The sequence below is a fragment of the Odocoileus virginianus genome, chromosome 25, assembly GCF_023699985.2.
Source record: "Odocoileus virginianus isolate 20LAN1187 ecotype Illinois chromosome 25, Ovbor_1.2, whole genome shotgun sequence".
NCBI lineage: Eukaryota > Metazoa > Chordata > Mammalia > Artiodactyla > Cervidae > Odocoileus > Odocoileus virginianus.
Window position 1 is genome coordinate 24,869,878 of NC_069698.1, and position 20,666 is coordinate 24,890,543.

General features: G+C 38.7%; 1 long non-coding RNA gene across 1 annotated transcript in view; it reads right to left on the reverse strand.

Annotated features, from left to right (window-relative positions):
• Window positions 1-16,678, reverse strand: part of LOC110152686 (uncharacterized) — a 62,693-nt gene extending 46,015 nt beyond the window's left edge. The window contains exon 1 of the long non-coding RNA XR_011483471.1: window positions 16,531-16,678. This is a non-coding gene — a long non-coding RNA (uncharacterized lncRNA). The remainder of the gene's footprint in view (window positions 1-16,530) is intronic.
• Window positions 16,679-20,666: the final 3,988 nt, after the last annotated feature.

Consider the following 20,666-nt stretch of genomic DNA (forward strand, 5'->3'; position numbering starts at 1 on the left):
CATGCTGATCTATGGCAGAAACCAACACAATATTGTAAAGCAACTGTCCTCCAATTAAAAATTTTTAAAAAGGGTATTTCACATTTGTTTAAAAGGGGATTCTAGAGATTCATTCATTCTTCATACTTTGAACAAATGTACTGAGTACTTCCTTGATACATACAAACACCAGCTGTGGAAAATTGAAAAATGAATACAAAATACACTCTCTGCCTTCAATGAGACAACAGTCTAGTACAGTGAAAGAGATTATGATTCTAGTAAATGGTGGTTCAGCTGGTTAAAACCTACCTGCAATGTGGGAGACCTGGGTTTGATACCTAGGTTGGGAAGATCCCCTGGAGAAGGGGACAGCTACCCACTCCAGTATTCTGGCCTAGAGAATTCCATAGACTGTACAGTCCATGGGGTCACAAAGAACTGGACATGACTGAGCAACTTTCACTTTCAAATTAAATATTACTATAGCTCAGCATGTGAAAAGTGAAAGTGAAAGCCACTCAGTCATGTTCGACTCTTTGTGACCCTATGGACTGTAGCCCACCAGGCTGCTCTGTCCATGATGAGAAAGACTGAAGGAAAAAGGGGAAGGGACAACAGAGAATGAGATAGCTGGATGGCATCTCCAATTCAATGGACATGAGTTTGAGTGAACTCTGGGAAATAGTGAAGAACAGGAAGGCCTGGCATGCTGCAGTTCATGGGGCATCAAAAAATCAGACACGACTGAGTGACTGTACAACAAATGGGGTATACCAAGTCTTAACTAAACACATGGATGCTTAAGGTGGAAATATTCAATAAATGAAACTTTGTGTTTTGTTTTCCATAAAGAACTGCAAGCATTTCTCTAGCCATACTGTGTAAGTAGATTATTTCACTTGCTTCTTTGGAGTCAAAGTGACCATTAATTAACTCTACTTCTAATTATGATATTATTTCACTAGTATTTGATTAATGATATTTCAGGATTTTTTCATTATAAGAATCATCCCTTCTCGAGAGAGACATCTAGTTCTTCAAGCACAATTACTGTGTTTGAGACTCTTCATAACTTGAAGAATTAAAATGTTTTACTTGGTCTTAAATTTTATCTGACGTCTTATTAATATATATGCATGCATACATGCTAAGTCACTTCAGTCTCCAGGTGAGACTACTGGAATGGGTTGCCATGCCCTCCTCCAGGGGATCTTCCCAACCCAGGGATCAAACCCATGTCTCTAATGTCTCCTGCATTGGCAGGTGTGTTCTTTGCCAGTAGCACCAACTGGGAAGCCCTATATATACATATACATATACATATATACTTATACATAAACACACACACACACAGACACATATAAATATATATATATATACACACACACACACATATATATATATATGCCTGGAGGGTCCCTATGGACAGAGGAGCCTGGAGGGCTCCGGTCCATAGAGTCGCAAAGAGTTGGACATGACTGAAGCAACCTAGCATGCACCCACACACACGTATATCTATATCTGCATAAATATATATATATACATATATACACCTTATTTAAAGCTACAAGAAAGGAGTATCACAACCAGGAAACACATTTCTTAGATTCTTTGGTGTCACTTTCTGCTTTCCATGAACTGGTGTAACAAGAGAGTCCCTCTGTGCTCCCTGCTCTTATAAGTCTGCCAAGCAATTAGCATCTCTTAACATTTCCAGGCAGCTGCCTAATGAAATGCCTGTTTCTCCAGAAAGTCATTTTGCATATAAAACTCTGTCTGATCCTCTGAAACTAACAAAGGTATTTCTAGTCCAAAAGACACTCTGACATTGCCAAACAAATGTTCAGATATTTTTAAAATCCCTTCCAAAATTTACACTAGGCCTATCTATAGAATATCAGTTAAAACAGGGTGACCATTAAAAAACAAAGTGGTATCTACAAAGATTTTTCCTCACTTTCAAAATATCTTCATTCCATAGTTCTTTCAGTATATTATGAATTCCCAGGTACATTCCTTCATTTGCTTTCTGAAATAGTTCCTTAGAGGGAAATCAGAACCAAAAAGAGGATGTAAATGAAGAAAAAAAGTGCTATTTAAGCTTTTTCCAGCTGTTCTTATCTCCATCTTTTTATAGAGAGTAGACCTTTGCCTCCTTCTTTATGCTTGTGGAAGATGAACAGATTTCTGCCCACTCTTAAAGAAGGTTCTTTTCTAAGTATTTAGAGTTCCATTTTCAGGACCCAAGTTCAATTCACTTATCTTTTTATTTATGCATGCCAGCCTAGAAAGGTTTGAGGCTTAACTCTAAGAAAATACAAGTCCCTGCAATAGGAAGATGCAGTATTCTGACTCTTCTGCCTTGACTGCATGCACAATTAAGCTAAAAGCTTCAGGCTTCACCTCTTTTCATTAGTTGCATAGGTACTTGCAAATTTTTGCAGTATTTGGCAAGGATGGGGTATTTCTTAGAGGTTAGGGCAGAGAGTCATTCAGTACAGTGATTGTCAGGATGTATTAAGGTTGTAGAGAGCACGCCTTGACAACTGATAACACACTAGAGTTATCGTCAAGGCCCAGAACCTGAAATAATCTGATCTTTGAAAAAGGTTAAAAAGACAGAACTATTCCTGGTGTCAGAACATGAGCAATAGGATGTTCCTAGGAACAGAGCAAAGAAATCTGCCTCATCGTCTTGCTGTAATCAGACTATGCCACATTCAGAGTCAGATGGAACGTTTTCCCAATTCCCCACCTGCTCTCAGATACCAATCATGTCATAAACACAGGACCAAGCAAAGTGAATTGCGTTGTAACTTCTAACACAGGCTTTTATAGCTGTTATATCCCAAAGGCAAAGAAACCTCAAGAGAAACCAAGAACGATAAAAGAAATAGAGGAAGAGAACAAGAGAGAGAGAGAAATTTATCAGGAAATGGATCAAAATTGGGTACCAATCCCAGTATTTTCAACTCTAAGATCAATGATGCTTGGGCTTGAATTGAATAGGTTATATTTTGGTAACAGAGATAATGAATAGGAATCCTGGGTTTTAATGCGTTAAAAAAAAGAAAGAGAAAAACCTTTAGACTGACCACGGTTCTCTTGATTCAATGCATTCATAGGAAAGAAATGACTTTTCAATTTTTTCTATCCTGGTCTTTAAAGAAATGTAAAGACAAAGTTTCTCCATATAGCAACATATAAGTACATCACAACACACATATACACACACAAATGACTGGCTGTCTTCATTTTGTCCTTTTCAAATGAACTGAAAGCTTCAGAACTTGTCAAAAGGTCTTAATATTTTTGTTAACACACACAAAACCTGACATACAATTTGTTCAAAATGTCTCAGTTGGAAATTTACTTGAACTCTATTGGCTCCTATTGAATGGAACATTCCCAAACGGTCATAGTTTTACAGTGGCTCAACCTGGAATTCCTAGGAAATAAATTTTAAGAGCAGAGAAAGTTTTGTAGTACGATGTAGTCAAGGAAGAAAGGTACCATATGCTTTAACTAAAAGTAATCATTAACTAGAAGTTAATCATGTTGGTTCTTCTGTTCCAGTTTCGCTAGAGTCACATTCATCTTAACACTTCAGAAAAAGTTAGTGATGGCATATTTATAGCAATATCTAACACAAAATACTATGCCACACAAATACAAGCCCCTCCCTCTACTTCAAAACAGCACATTATATGAAAGCTTCAAAGTAGTTGATATAAAATTCTCATGTTTCAATTGCTTTGCAGATCATGCAGGTTTTCTCAATATATTTTTTATACAGTGGTAGAAAATATGACAATTATTAAAGGTTTTAAAATGTCAAAAGCTGACAGATCTTTCCTATGTATTTAATTTTACAATTAGTAAGTCCTACAGAAGCAATATTTGTTAGACAATATTTTTGCCTTACCATAGCCCTAAGCAACATCCCATGTATCATATACTTAGCAATTGAAGTACACTTGCAGGTGCCAAAGCTACCAGTGAATTTGGCCAAACTCTTGACTAAACAGTCCCTGAAGTCAAATAATAAGTCATGCAGGTTGACATTGATCAGTTCATTTAGTCAAAACAGTCCATCTGGAGCATAAAAACACAGCATAAACAGAAAGAAAGAGGAGGGGGGAAAAGGAGGAGGAGATTATCCAGCTTGTATCTAGCATTTTGTACTTTCAAATATTGTATTATTGATTAGAATTTTTAGTATTATTTTGGAGAAAATGGACATATGGAGAGCTAAGAATTTTTATTAAGAAAGATATTTACACACAAATATTTAAAGATGAGATAATAGAAAGCCTAGCATTTGCTTCAAAATAATTCAGTGCCAGGGGGCTGGGAGGGACAATTAGTAAGGTAGATAGATAGGAAGGTCGTATAATTCATTGCCCAAATTGAAGCAACTTGGAGAGATTAATGCAAGGTTAAGATAATTAGCAATCACATATTGATTTAGATGTGAAATGTGGAGATGGAAATGTGGTCAAACTAAGTTTAGCAGAAACAAGATTTTAAAATTGTGGAACCTGGGTGAGTGGTACATAGGAAGTTTATTATGCTATTCTCTTAAATTTGCAAATGTTCTGGAATTTTCCATAGTAAAGGTTCAGTAGCATAAAGAGCATTGCATGTGTGTGTGTGTGTGTTAGTCACTCAGTCATGTCTGTTTCTTTGCAACTGTATGGACTGTAGCCCACCAGGCTCCTCTGTCCATGGAATGCTCCAGGCAAGAATACTGGAGTGGACTGCCAGTCCCTTCTCCAGGAGATCTTTCCAACCCAGGGATTGAACCCAGGTCTCCTGCATTGCAGGTAGATTCTTTACCATCTGAGCCATAAAGGAAGCCCTAAAGAACATTACATATCTGGTATTAAAGAATTAAAGATGATATGACTTTGATCAGTTCCTTTTCTGTATTGATTGGTCTCCATGTAATGGAAAAAGTTCCTTTTCTGAAATACTGAAATCCAACAGTAAGGAAAGTTAAACCTGACTTGAATCAGAGTGAAAATAATATGGAATATGAAGCGAAGAATAGGAGGGCTTATTCCATAACACCATTACTAGCAGATTTTAATGGCATCCTGAAAAATAGAAATGAGTAGTCGTTAATGAGTAGTAAAAATAGAACTGAGAGGAGGAGTAGTAATACCACTAGCACCATCTAGGGCTTCCCAGGTGATTCTAGTGATAAAGAATCTGCCTGCCAATGCAGGAGACTTCAGAGACATGGGTTTGATCCCTCGATGGGAAAGATACCTTGGAGAAGGGCATGGCAACCCACTCAAGTATTCTTGCCTGGAGAATCCCATGGACAGAGGAGCCTGGTGGGCTACAGTTCATAGGATTGCAAAGAGTCGGACATGACTGAAGCGACTTAGCACACACAGTAGTTAAACTAGCGTCCTGTAGAAAGGCATTATTAAGGTGAGTCCTAGAGAGAAGAAAAATAAAAGACTAAAACTAAATGTCTCCTCTCTCCATTGGTAAATAATAGTTCTGTGAACCCAGTAAGCATGGGGCAAGTAGCACTGATGGGATGAGACATAAGCATCAGTTAAGCTGCATCTATGTATAAGAAATAACCAACCAGAGCAGTGCAGGCACAAACCTTATGGGTTTCCTTGGCCAGATATCATCATCAATATGGATCACTACTGCTCTTTCCATCCTGGAGTGATCTGTACCGATTGTAGAGGCCAATAACATCCAAATCCATAGGCTGAATCTATTGTGCTATGGTTTGTTTTTCCCCAGCTGTGACCATGAGTATCATTAATTAAACATGGCAGTCTTATGACTTCTTGGACTATAGCTCATCCTTGTATATATTACTCATTCATATGTATAATTGTATGAATTAATTTGGGCTTCCCAGGTGGCTCAGCGGTGAAGAATTTGCCTGTGATGCACAAGACACAAGATATGCCACTGGTTCCATCCCTGGGTCACAAAGATCCCCTGGAGGAGGACATGGCAATCCACTCCAGTATTCTTGCCTTGGAGAATCCCATGGACAGTGGATCCTGGAAGGCTACAGTTCATAGGGTTGCACAGAGTCAGACACAACTGAAGTGACTGAGCACCTATGCATGAATTAATTCATTGGTCACGAAGGAAATGGTAAAGAACTCAGTAGTCTAAGAAAGAATACCTTTGGGAAAAGCAAGTTTGCATAAGGTTTTTAACTTTAATTCTAATTCCCCCACAATGTGGAAATAGGTCACATACTCCAAATATAACAACTTAGCAGGGCTCAAGTAAATAAGTGGTCTTTCCTAGTTTATCATTTAATCCACAGCACAACTCTATACCTATATTAGATATAAGCTATCCACTATTACTATCTTCATTTCACTGATGAGAATAGGACACACAGAAATGCTAGTAATTTGTCATCTGATTGGCTAGTTGCAAAGCAAGGATTTGAATACAGGCATCCTGACTCCCACGCTATGCTCTTACCCTCAAAATCTATCTTGCTGCTACTGCTAAGTCACTTCAGTCGTGTCCAACTCTGTGCGACCCCATAGATGGCAGCCCACCAGGCTCCCCCGTCCCTGGGAGTCTCCAGGCAAGAGTACTGGAGTGGGTTGCCATTTTCTTCTCTGCAAAATCTATCTTAGAATGTGGCATTTCTAAGTGAGTAGTCATGACAAGCTGTACCATAAGTGACTCAAGATTACAGAAGGTGAGTGCTGTAGTTACGTTGACCACATGTTGCCTTCCAACAAATATCAAAATTCTTCCTTTGTTAAAAAGGGAGGAATATGGTTCAAGTTTAAATTGGTCAGAAGTTTGGGTCAGTTACCAGCTTAAAATGGCATATACATATATATATACACACATACACACACACACTATATATATATAACATATGCACACATAGGTATATTAGTCTAAGTCAGGGGTTAGCAAACTATGGCCCTTGGGTCAATTCTGACACTGTCTATTTTTATGAAAATGTTTCACTGGGACACAGGCACACCCATCCATTGCTATCTATAAATGCTTTGGGGCCATAATGAGTTTAGTTCAGTTGCTCAGCCATGTCCAACTCTTTGCAACCCCATGAACCACAGCACGCCAGGCCTCCCTGTCCATCACCAACTCCCAGGGTCCACTCAAACTCATGTCCATTGAGTCGGTGATGCCATCCAATCATCTCATCCTCTGTCATCCCACTCTCCTCCTACCCTCAATCTTTCCCAGCATTAGGGTCTTTTCAAATGAGTCAGCTCTTTGCACCTGGTGGCCAAAGTATTGGAGTTTCAGCTTCAGCATCAGTCCTTCCAATGAACACCCAGGTCTGATCTCCTTTAGGATGAACTGGTTGGATCTCCTTGCAGTCCAAGGGACTCTCAAGAATCTTCTCCAACACCACAGTTCAAAAGCATCAATTCTTTGGCTCTCAGCTTTCTTTATAGTCCAACTCTCACATCCATACATGACTACTGGAAAAACCATAGCCTTGACTAGAGGACCTTTCTTGGCAAAGTAATGTCTCTGCTTTTTAATATGCTGTCCTGGTTGGTCATAACTTTCCTTCCATGGAGTAAGTGTCTTTTAATTTTCATGGTTGCAGTCACCATCTGCAGTGATTTTGGAGCCCAGAAAAATAAAGTCTGCCACTCTTTCCACTGTTTCCCCATCTATTTGCCATGAAGTGATGGGACCGGATGCCATGATCTCAGTTTTCTGAATGTTGAGCTTTAAGCCAACTTTTTCACTCTCTCACTTTAATCAAGAGGCTCTTTAGTTCTTCACTTTCTGCCATAAGGGTGGTATCATCTGCATATCTGAAGTTATTGATATTTCTCCTGGCAATCTTGATTCCCACTTGTGCTTCCTCCAGCCCAGTGTTTCTCATGATGTACTCTAAATATAAATTAATTAAGCAGGGTGACAATATACAGCCTTGACGTACTCCTTTACCTATTTGGAACCAGTCTGTCATGAGTAGTTGCAATAAAAACTATATATCCTACAAAGCCTAAAATATTTCCTGATTTTTTTTTAATTTTTAAAAATTTACTTATTTATTTTTGGTTGTGCAGGGTCTTCGTTGCTGCACGTGTGTGGGCTTCTCATTGTGGTGGCTTCTTTTGTTGCAGAGCACAGGCTCTAGAGTGCTCAGGCTTCAGCAATTATTGCACGTGGGCTCAATAGTTTCAACTCCTGGGCTCTCGAGCACAGGTTCAGTTGTTGTGGTGCAAGGGCTTAGTTGCTCCAAGGCATGTGGAATCTTCCTGGATCAGAGATCAAACCCATGTCGCCTGTATTGGCAGGCAGATTCTTTACCACTGAGCCACCAGGGAAACCTTCAGAAGCCATCTGATTCTTCATAACCGAAGTTTGCCAATCCCTAGTCTCTGTCAATCACAATAATTCCATTCCCCTTATTGTGATTGTTTTAAGCAAAGGCAGGTGATACTTGTCAATGAGATGCTTGGGCATGTCTATTATGTGTGACATAGGAGCACTTGGAAAAGAATACTCTTCAAAAAGAAAATAATAGAGAAGTATTTATTCTCTAAGCTTTTGAATATTGTTGAATGAGGACATGCTGCAAGGGCTTTGTTATGGATTGAATTATGTTCCCCACAAAGTGATACCTTGAAGTCTTAGCCCATATAACTCAGAATATAACTTTATTTGGAAATAGGGATATTGTAGATGTAGTTAGTTAAGATAAGGTCATCCTGGAGTAGGGTGAATCTTTAATCCAACATGACTACCATCTTTATAAGAAGATGGCCATGTGGAGACAGAGACACAGGGATAACACCATGTAGCAATGAAGGCAGAGATTGAAATAATGCAACTGTCAGGGATGCCAAAGGATGCCAAAGACTGCCAGAAAATCACCAGAAGCTAAAGGAGACACATGGAACAGATTTCCCTCACATCTCTCAGAAAGACTCAAACTTGCTAAAACTTTTATTTCAAACTTCTAGCCTCCAGAATGGTAAGACAATAAATTTCTGTTGTTTAAGTCCCCCAGTCTGTGATCCTTTGTTAAAGAAGCTATGGGAAACTAATATGGAGTTGCTGCAGAACATTTATATTAATGAGGGAAGCAGGCTGAGGATACGAGTCAAGACACTGAGGATGACAGCACACAAAAGGAAAGCTGGTATAAACCTAAGTCTTTGATTTAACCCTCTGAGGTGACCAAACCTAAAATTATGCCTTGAGATTTATTGATGGGATAATAAATCCTCTTATTACTTAGGAAATTTTTCATAATGTCTTCTCTTACTTGTAGCCAAAAGTATAAAAAATGACATACCTCATAGTCTGCATTATCTGAAGAAATTCTGATTTCAAATATCCTATTTCACCATCTACACAAATACTGTCAAACTTAGTAGCAATTAATTTATCTTCTTTTGTTCAGAAAATAAGTTGATACCACAGTACTGGGAAATAAGTAGAAATGCAAAAGGGAAGGGGAGATTTTAGAGACCAAAGCTGAGACAGCAAGGAACAGAACCACAGAGAGTAGGCCACTGAGTAGTTAGCACAAATACCAGCTATTACAATCCAGTCTTTAAGAGATGTGATGAAGCAGAGTAGTAAATTTTGAAAAGAAAGTAAATTTGTTATCAAAACTGATTAAGAATTCCCCAGTGAATAATAATTTGTTTTCTTATATGCTAATTTATTTTGAAATCAGGCTTCCCTGGTGGTTCAGTGGTAAGAAATCTGCCTGCCAGTGTAGGAGATGCAGGTTCGATCCCTGGGTCGGGAAGATCCCCTGGAGAAGGAAATGACAGCATCCTTCAGTATTCTGCCTGGGCAATCCCATGGACAGAGGAGCCTGGTGGGCTACATCCATGGGGCTGCAAAAGAGTTGAACATGACTTAGCAGCTAAACCGCAATAGCAATTTTAAAATCATCAATTGAAAATAACACAGGCACTTTCACTAAACAATATAAACTGGCAAGATTTTAAATGCAAACATTAGCAGCCTAAGTAGCTCTCTGTGCATATTTCACCACACACATTTGCATGAATACTAAAGGATAGGGTACAACAAGCATTATGCAGCGACAGGATGTGTCTGTAGATGGAAAACGCCGTTAACAACTGAAGTATGTACAAGGCTTCCCAGGTGGCACTGTTGGTAAAGAATCTGCCTACTAATGCAGGAGACCTAAGAGACGAGGTTCAAACCCTGGGTGGGAAGATCCCTGGGTCTGGAAGATCCCCTAGGGGAGGGTATGGCAACCCACTCCAGTATTCTTGCCTGGAGAATCCCATGGACAGAGGAGCCTGGTGGACTACGGTCCATAGGGGTCACAAAGAGTTGGAATGACTGAAGTGACTTAGCATGCACACAGGCACATGTTACATACAAATGGGCCATGGCCAGACCATATATATATATAAATGAAACTCTGACCCACAATCTGCAGCAACATTCCCAAGAAATTAACCCCTTACCATCAGTAAACAGCCTAGGAAACCAACTCACTGTAAGGCAGACTTTGGAGGAAGCTAGATTGCTATTTAGTGATAATGAAGAAAGCTAATATACCTCTGTAACACTCAGTCCAGTATGGCCAGGATTTGATTAATAACTGATGGCTTCCCTAGTTTTTGTTCCCACTTCCAACTTAGGACTAATCAGAGAAAGTCAAGAATTGCATCCCTAACCAATTACAGAGGATGCCCTGCTTCTAGTTATCCTATCTACAGCTTCTCCTACAACCTCCAATCAGGGTACACATGAAGCTGGTCCTTTCTTTAAGGTTTTAAGAAATCTTAAAGCTTTCTCAGTCCTCTGCCTGCCCTTGAGTCTTAACCAAACACAAGTGATTGTGGCTGACTTCCTTGTTATGCTCCGAATAAACAGCCTTTGCTTTCCTCATTCAGTTGATCTGTATTTATTTCCACATAAATAAACTATATGAAGAAACTCCATTCACCTTCCCACAAAATTCCATAAGTCAATAATATTTAGGATTATAGCATTAAGGGGAAATTCAGGATTCCAAACTAATACTTGTAGAGCTTTTGGAAATGATACAGCCCTCAACACCATTCACCACTCATATCAGACTCACGAAACTCTTATCTATGGCCAGGCCAATGCTGACAGCAAGAAGAGGAGAACCATTAAGCACTATTTTTAGCTGAAAGGTGAAGTATCCTTCAAACTAGGTTCAAAGACCTCTCAGAAAAAAATCATTTTCATGGTGTGGGTGATAATCTGATTTATATGTTGCTAATACTTGATTATGATTCAGAGTGCATGGTACATAGGAAAAGAATGAAGAGAAAGATTTCTTTTTATTTTCATTGAGATGTTTCTCCAAAACTGACATTTTCTTTAATCTCACATAACTCCACAAGCATTTCTACACCCCATAACCTGCTTAAAAAGGTAGCAATATCTCTTATGGACTTGACTTCATAAGGCACTGCCCTGACAAGTCACTGAAATACTGAACTCATCAAAAAATTTATACAGACAATTAAGATTTGATGGAGAAGTTAGCACTTCCTCTCCATTTCTATAGACCACACTCTTATGCCTTCATGCTTGAATTATTCAACTGAACATTTGGTATCCCTGACCATATTTCTATAAACAGTTACCAAACTAGTCTTCTTTAAATACCATTTTCATGCCTTCCATTATGTCCAGTGTCTCCCTATTGTCTTTGTATACCAAGTCCATATACCTAATCCTTGATCGATTTCTCTAGTATCTCAGTTCTTTATACATCATTTTACACTCCAACCATATGAAGTATTCAGTTGCTCTAAATAGTATTTACATTTTTTTCATACCATACATCTTTTCATACCACAAATACATTTTTTTCATACCATACATCTTTTTATACCACAAATAAATGTTTTCTTATTGAAATTTACAGATACAGTCTACTTCAAGACTCAGTTAAAATTCATCTGTTTCTAAAGGCCTTCTGCTGTATGGCAGTCCAATTTTGATAGCTGCCTGTCTATTTTTTCTGCACCTAGATATGTGTATTACATTTGCCAGGATGCTTTCTGCCTTCGAATTCTTGTCAAGTGTATATATTTGGTTTTATTCTCCATGCAAGATTGGAAACCCCTCAAGGGCAGGACTCTTGCCTTCTCTTCTTATGAATTGTCCTCAATTCCTATCAATGCCACACAAGACAAGAACTTATAATTGTGTACTGACTGAACACAGGCTTTCATCTGAATGTATTAAGCTCATCAGCAGCTGGTTGAGCATGCTGACTTGAAAAGCTGCTCCAATGTATATAATAAGTGATACATTTCATGTTTGAAGAATAACTGCTCCCACTTTAAAACTCTAAAGTCGAGCATAAAAATAGCACATGACAAGGCTGTCCATCTGGAAGTAGCGTTCTGTGCATTACAAAGTGAGCAGACACTAAATCCTGAAGAGGACTCAAATTGGAGAGACCAGTGAAGTGTTATGCCAACAGGAAAGGAAGATGATTGCTTTTCTCAAACTGTGCCATGTTGCCAAGTATAGGAATCCAGCTGTTGTGTGAGATTTATACTTATTTCACTTAACTATAAATGCATCATGCATCATTTTTCTTTAATCACACAGATTAGCTGGGTAGGTGTAGGTGATGCACTGAGGTCTGAGCGTAATCAAAATGAGCTACTGTGATAAAATGAAAGGAAAATATTTTTGTAGTTAATGGAAGAAAAAAAGATGTTTATGTGAAAAAAACAGATCTTGTCACTGCAACAATCTAATTAGTTGTTAAAATCTCTTTAGTTCTCTCAGACTGAGAATCTTCCAATTATAGATAAAATGATTTTGTACAAGAAATCTATATCAGTTCTTTTTTTAACTCTTAATCGCTTTTCTATTTTGTGTATCATATTCAGGGCATTCTGATGGGCAGCTTTATCCTCTTACATGCTTCCATATTTTTTTTCTCAAATCTCTAAAAAGATATCAATTTTTTTAATTTTAATATCAGGATTCCTGGCCAGATTTTCAAATCCTCTCTCAGATTCTTCTACTTTCCATAAAACAACTCAGTTCTTATATGAGTTTCTCATCCAGTTTTCTCTGTTGAGTATTTTAAGATTTTTGTTCTCAAAATGTTTCATTTTCTCAAAGTAGCCCCTGTTCTGGCATATTTGGAAACAATTTTTATCTCTTACTGGAAACCTTCCTTGACGTTTTACATTTAGTTTCATATCCTAATAGTACTTGCTATACCAACTTGTCTTCTTACAGTCATCCAACTATTTTCACTAACAAGAGAGGTCACTCACCCATGTCCGACTCTTTGCGATCCCATGGACTGTAGCCTACCAGGCTTCTCCGTCCATGGGATTCTCCAGGCAAGAATACTGGAGTGGGTTGCCACTTCCCTCTCCAAGGGACCTTCCTGACCCAGGGATCAAACCCAGGTCTCCCGCACTGCAGGCAGACACTTTACCATCTGAGGCACCAGGGAAGCACTAGAAATATTTAATATCTATACACATACACATTTGTTTTTTCATCAGTAGATGATTGATAAATGTAATATAACTTTATTACTATTAGATTTCAGTACATAACAATTTTATTGAAAATTGATAAAGGCTCCTATATAATCCTGGTGTTATGCAAGTCCTCCTAGCACCCAGAAAAATGTCATATCCAATGTAGGTATTAATGATCATGAAGATTAATCTAAGCTAATCAACTTTGAATGTTATCTTCCCCCCATTTTCCAGGTCACCGTTATATCCTCCTGCAAGTGTATAGCTCCTGTAGAAACACCAATTTTGACTCTTCTCAGATGGCCCAGGAATATTTTTCTATCAGTCATTATTATGTAGTTCATCTGCATAAGTACAGTATTCCACAACCATACTTGATTTTTATTAATCATTCGAATTGCCATTTTGTACTGAAATGGTCCAACTGCTCCCTGAAGTGACCATGGGAGTACTTCAATAACCTCCATCCATCCTCCAGCCTACTTTGATTTTTATGAATGCTCAAGTTTCTTAAATGCATAGCCTTTTCATAATAATGTACCCTCTACTGCTTACAAATGTAATCACTTGCACCATCTTAACTTTTTAATTCTTAAACTTTTGCCTTGAGTCTCAATACAGTGCTTCTCTCAGCCAAGTCAATACATTAAACTAAGATTTGTGAATAACATGGCTTTTTAAGAAAAAGAATGAGACACTAGGGTAAATACACATAATAAGATCTACAGAATTATGATTACGTTAAATGATTATCTTTCCAAAGACTGGTCTACACGAGAGAAAAATGTTTTAAATTTTTAAAAAATTGGACTAGTTTTCAGTAATTCTCCCTTTGAAGAGACAATGACCTACGTGACATCAAACTGAAGAGGATAATTTAGCTAGTTAAGCACTCAGTGAGGATTCAATTGGGTCAGAAGCAATACCTTCCCTTATGAAGAGAAGCACTTTAAATTTTACAAGTCGGAATAGGAATATGGTCCAGGAAATGCATTATGTGTTTATTCACTGCCTCTACGCTAGAGAATAAATTTCTTAAGTTCCCTGAGTTTTTTCTAAAAATATGAAACTTTCACTTTCTCTCTCATGCTCTTTTTTCCTCTGTCTCGTTACATACATTACATATATAGAGAGAGTCGGAGAACTAGAGGTTTCATGTATATACATATACATACATTCCATTTTCCCACCTCAGGAAACACTAGTAAGTACTGAGACATTCTGAAATATCTCTATACTGGACACAAATTTTGTAGTGGACAAAATGGTTCCACAAGCATGTGACATATTATTCCTCTTTTGATTTTACAGGACTATATTTTTGTGTGAATTCTCTTTCTTATTAAATGTTACTTCTTTGAGTTACCCAAAACACTAGAGAAAGTGCTAAAGAGTTTCAAGTCCCTTTCATTTAATATAAAAACTGTGCAACAAAAATGATCCCATAAATAAGAATGATTTTTTAAAAACACTAATGTTTGGAGCTTTTAAATAGAATTCTGGAGTGTAATGTTTCAGAAGGGCCATACAAAATCCTATAGAGAGCAATATGACTTTGAGTGGGGAAAGAGGGATGTACCACATATGGCTTACAAATTGCTTCATTGGATTCTTCACGTTTGCAAAACTCAAGAACACCAATTCCGATTGGCTCAACAAGTTTAGGCAATTACCTTACAGATGTGGTAGCAGGGAAGAAAGTTCAGTTCGATTTCTGCAAGCACTAGTCCAAATGAGAACTGCAAGCAAAGCAATGAGCAGCAATTTTTCCTCCTCAGCTCTTAATGCTCTAGGCAAGGGATTCAGTCCTGAAGGCTGTGCTATTGAGAACAGGGAAGAATACTGAGCAATGGGTAGTGATTTCAGCAGATGCTGCTGTAGGCACAGGGGGGAAGGAAATCACACAAATCAGAAGGAAAACTAAAGGGTGACAGGGAATAATAAAAGACAAGTAAGGCTATCAATGCATAAAGACTGTTTTTATAAAATGATAAATGTGGAGAAACAGTCTCTTGAGATACAAAATTTTTAAAACGAAGTCATCTGATCTTTAGAGGGTTGAAGCATTAATAATGTACTTGGGGATATTTAAGTTATTGTTGCTGGTTTACTGATACTGCAGGTTTCAGCTTCCAAATGGCTTTTGGGTAAGTAACAATCTTCCATTTAAAATCTGCCTGCCCTGCTGACACTCTCTGATCATGTTGCTTCCTCAGAACAGGTGTCTCATGAAACCAGCTTTCAGTGCCAATAATGAAGCACATGAGAGGGGCCACATCTCAGCACAGATGTATGTAGTTTTGAAGTCTGAAATCTCTGGTGTGTTCAAATTTGGAAATTTAAAGCAAAGAGCAAATAGTTTTCTTGTGTAGTGTTAATATCTTTCTCTTCTTCTTTAGAAAATATGTGGGCTTCATGTGTTAGAAATGGATGTTATTTTCCCTGCATTATGGCACTGTAGGAAAGATCTGTGAGATAGAGAAGCTTTTATTCTCATTAGAGTGTATATGTGGAAGCACTAAGAAATATGAAATCCTTCACTGGTGCAGACGAAAAGATTTTCATTTTGTCTGGAGGGGAAATGTGCCAAAGTGGCTGAAAATAATTCAAGTAATTGGCAAAGAGCTGTACTCTAAGGAGCCTTTTGGTGTAATGTGATTTGATGCCTTTTAGGGGGAGCAAGTGAGATGTGATTCTACCTGCCCCTGAGGGCCAAGGGATTTTAAATATTACAGAATCCTTAAGGTAAATGAAGATGAGCTACACTGTTGAAAGACAACCTGGAACTATGTGGTCCTTAAGAAATAATAACAATAAAGTAATGCTTACTAACTTAGAGAATGCCCTATACCATGCATTGTTTGTACCTAGCCTTAACACAGAGAAAACAGTCTTATTCAAAAGTTAGATACTCTTCTGCTTACAGTCACAAGATTACTGCTAAATTCCAGTGCTGTGTAATAAAGGCTGAAAATAACCAATTCAGCCAGAATCAACCATTTACAGACAGGCCCACGTGGCATTACAATACAGTGACCCAACTTACCGGAAGTTCTGGATAAACTCACAGAGCGGCCAAGTTTGTCTTAACACACTCCCATTCCAGGCAGCATCCCCTCTCACTACTGTTTCTTTGCATATTTTGCATCTTCTTCAAACAGAGGCTTAGAGTCTATTAGTTTTCATTGTATTCCTCCTCTGTTACAAAAGAAGAGACAGCCTTATTTGTTGCTCCTTCATTTTGGAAGATGCCAATTGCTTCAAAATAATTTCAGTTGTAGAATTTTAAAGTTTAGTTTACACAAGGATCCCTTAACACTCCTCTTTTTCTGGAAGTTAAGTGAAAGGCAGGCTCTGACTATATTAATATTTCACATGTGGAAATAAGTAGAAGATTTGGTTGTCCAGCTTCTCCAAGGCTGGACAGACAGACTTTAACTTCAGCATTGAGTATGCCGACTTTCTTTTCCCTTGTTTACCCACAAAATTAAGAACGAGAAAGAAAAGGTTGCAGGAGAAGTTTCCAGGATAAGGCACACGAGTACAGCAGAATGTATTAATGTCTGGGCTCTGGAGTACTCCGCTCCCACCAGCAAACCTTATTCAACTGTAGGCGTCTCAGGTATAGACCCCAGCATAGCTCAGTAAACTTCAGCTACTTCACCATTACTGGCCGGGGCATAGACTTGGATTACCGTAATACTGAATGGCTTGCCTTGAACCTTTTAGAACTAACACCCAAAAAAGATGTACTTTTCATTATAGGAGACTGGAATGCAAAAGTAGGAAGTCAAGAAACACCTGGAGTAACAGGAAATTTGGCCTTGGAGCACAGAATGAAACAGGGCAAAGGTTAATAAGAGTTTTGCCAAGAGAACGCACTGGTCATAGCAAACACCCTCTTCCAACAACACAAGAGAAGACGCTACACATGGACATCATCAGATGGTCAACACCGAAATCAGATTGATTATATTCTTTGCAGCCAAAGATGGAGAAGCTCTATACAGTCAGCAAAAACAAGACCAGGAGCTGACTGTGGCTCAGATCATGAACTCCTTATTGCCAAATTCAGATTGAAATTGAAGAAAGTGGGGAAAGCCACTAGACCATTCAGGTATGACCTAAATCAAATCCCTTATGGTTATACAGTGGAAGTGAGAAATAGACTTAAGGGACTAGATCTGATAGAATGCTTGATGAACTATGGAAGGAGGTTTGTGACACTGTACAGGAGACATGGATCAAGAACATCCCCAAGTAAAAGAAATGCAAAAAGACAAAATGGCTGTCTGAAGAGGCCTTAAAAATAGCCTTGAAAAGAAGAGAAGTGAAAAGCAAAGGAAAAAAAGAAAGATATATGCATTTGAATGCAGAGTTCAATTGCACTCATCTCACACGCTAGTAAAGTAAGGCTCAAAATTCTCCAAGACAGGCTTCAGCAATATGTGAATTGTGAACTCTCAGATGTTCAAGCTGGTTTTAGAAAAGGCAGAGGAACCAGAGATCAAACTGCTAACATCCACTGGATCATCAAAAAAGCAAGAGAGTTCCAGAAAAAAACATCTATTTCTGCTTTATTGACTATGCCAAAGCCTTTGACTGTGTGGATCACAACAAACTGTGGAAAATTCTGAAGGAATTGGGAATACCAGACCATGTGACCTGCCTCTTGAGAAACCTGTATGCAGGTCAGGAAGCAACAGTTAGAACTGGACAGGGAACAACAGACTGGTTCCAAATAGGAAAAGGAGTATGTCAAAGCTGTATATTGTCACCCTGCTTATTTAACTTATGTGCAGAGTACATCATGAGAAATGCTGGGCTGGAGGAAGCACAAGCTGGATTCAAGATTGCTGAGAGAAATATCAATAACCTCAGATATGCAGAACACACCACCCTTATGGCAGAAAGTGAAGAAGAACAAAAGAGCCTCTTGACCAAAGTGAAAGAGGAGAGTGAAAAAGTTGGCTTAAAACTCAACATTGAGAAAATTAAGGTCATGGCATCCAGTCCCATCACTTCATGGCAAATAGATGGGGAAACAGTGGAAAGAGTGGCTGACTTCATTTTGGGGGGCTCTAAAATCACTGCAGGTGGTGATTGCAGCCATGAAAATAAAAGACGCTTACTGCTTGGAAGGAAAGTTATGACCAACCAGGACAGCATATTAAAAAGCAGAGACATTACTTTGCCAACAAAGTTCCGTCTAGTCAAGGCTATGGTTTTTCCAGTGGTCATGTATGGATGTGAGAGTTGGACTCTAAAGAAAAGTGAGCACCAAAGAATTGATGCTTTTGAACTATGGTGTTGGGAAGAATCCCTTGGACTGAAAGGACATCCAATTAGTCTATCCTAAAGGAGATCAGTCCTGGGTGTTCATTGGAAGGACTGATGTTGAAGCTGAAACTCCAATACTTTGGCCACCAGATGCAAAGAGCTGACTCATTTGAAAAGACCCTGATGCTAGGAAAGATTGAAGGCAGGAGGAGAAGGAAATGACAGAGGATGAGATGGTTGGATGGCATCACCAACTCGATGGACATGGGTTTGGGTAGACTCCGGGAGTTGGTGACAGACAGGGAGGCCTGACATGCTGTGGTCCATGGGGTCTCAAAGAGTTGGACACAACTGAGCGAATGAACTGAACTGAACTGAACTGATAGCTCAGTAATCTTAGCCCCTTAAACATTTTATTTCCTATTCTCTCTATTTTATTTAGCATGCTCTTAGGATCACCCAGAAATGATACATACTGTATATGGTTCAAAAGTCAATATCTAAGAACAGTCTCTGTGTTTGCATTTTCATACAATTATCTACTGAAGCAATTCAACTTTGTTTTTAGATTCAATGAAAAGCATAGAACTTGAAACTGTTCAAGACTTCCATTTCTATATAGCTCATCTGATATGACATAGAAGCACTCCCTCTATTAATCCTAGTCAAATATACCAAAACTCTGGACTGTTTATATAAAATAAACCTAAAACTTTAAGGGGCAGAGAGAAAGGCAGACCAGCTGGGGATCTTGAGACCTAAGGAATAACTTAGCTGTGAATTCATGAGGCTTCCTTTTGATCTCATGTATCCCAGACTGGATGCTGGAGAAGCAGCAACACAGAAATGCCTACAGCTGCAGACCAAAAATTCCCAACAAAAGGCTTCTCTCTCTAGACAAAGGACTAGGCAAGGGAAGCATAGCAAGAAAAATTTTAAGCAGTAACTTATCTACTCCAATCAAACACCATGGGAAAATGTGTAAGAGGGGACATGGGGAAAATGGGGAGATGTTGGTCAAGGGGACAAATTTAAGTTATAAGTCCTGGGTAGAGTATTGTGACTATGCCTAACAATATTGTACTGTATACTTGAACTATGCTAAGAGGTAAGCCTTATATATTTTTGCTACACACATATACAAAAAAAATGGTAACTATACGAGGTAATGGATATGTTAACTAATCTTATTATGGTAATCATTTCATAATGTATACACATATAAATCATCACATTGTACACTTTAAAATTATGTAATGCTATTTGTCAATTACATCTCACTGAAAGTGAAAGTTGCTCAGTTGTGTCCGACTCTTTGCAACCTCAGGGACTATATAGTCCATGGAATGCTCTAGGCCAGAATACTGGAGTGGGTAGCCTTTCTCTTCTCCAGGGGATCTTCCAAACCCAGGGATCAAACCCAGGACTCCTACATTGCAGGCAGATTTTTTACCAGCTGAGCCACAAGGGAAGCCCAAGAATATGGAGTGAGTAGCCTAACCCTTCGCTAGCGTATCTTCCTGACCTAGGAATTGAACTAGGGTCTCCTGCACTGCAGGCAGATTCTTTACCAACTGAGTTATCAGGAAAGCCCATATCTCACTAAAACTTTAGTAAAAAGAGAAAAAATGGTGGTTGCCCTCCCACTTTGATCAACAAAACCCAAGTAGAGGGAGAGTCTAAGCTTAGATCTTTACCTGGTAGCAATGAAATGCCAATCCCTGCCAGGTTGGTAATGGAGCTAGGACTTAAACACACCAGCCTCCTCACTGTGCTGCTGGTGGAGACCACATGGGATCTGGACTCTCACTCTCAGTAAGTGGTGATGAGACGATCCCTCCTTTCCCTAGTGGTATCAGAGGAGGCCTCACTGGAATCCTGGACTTACCTCACTTTCCAGTG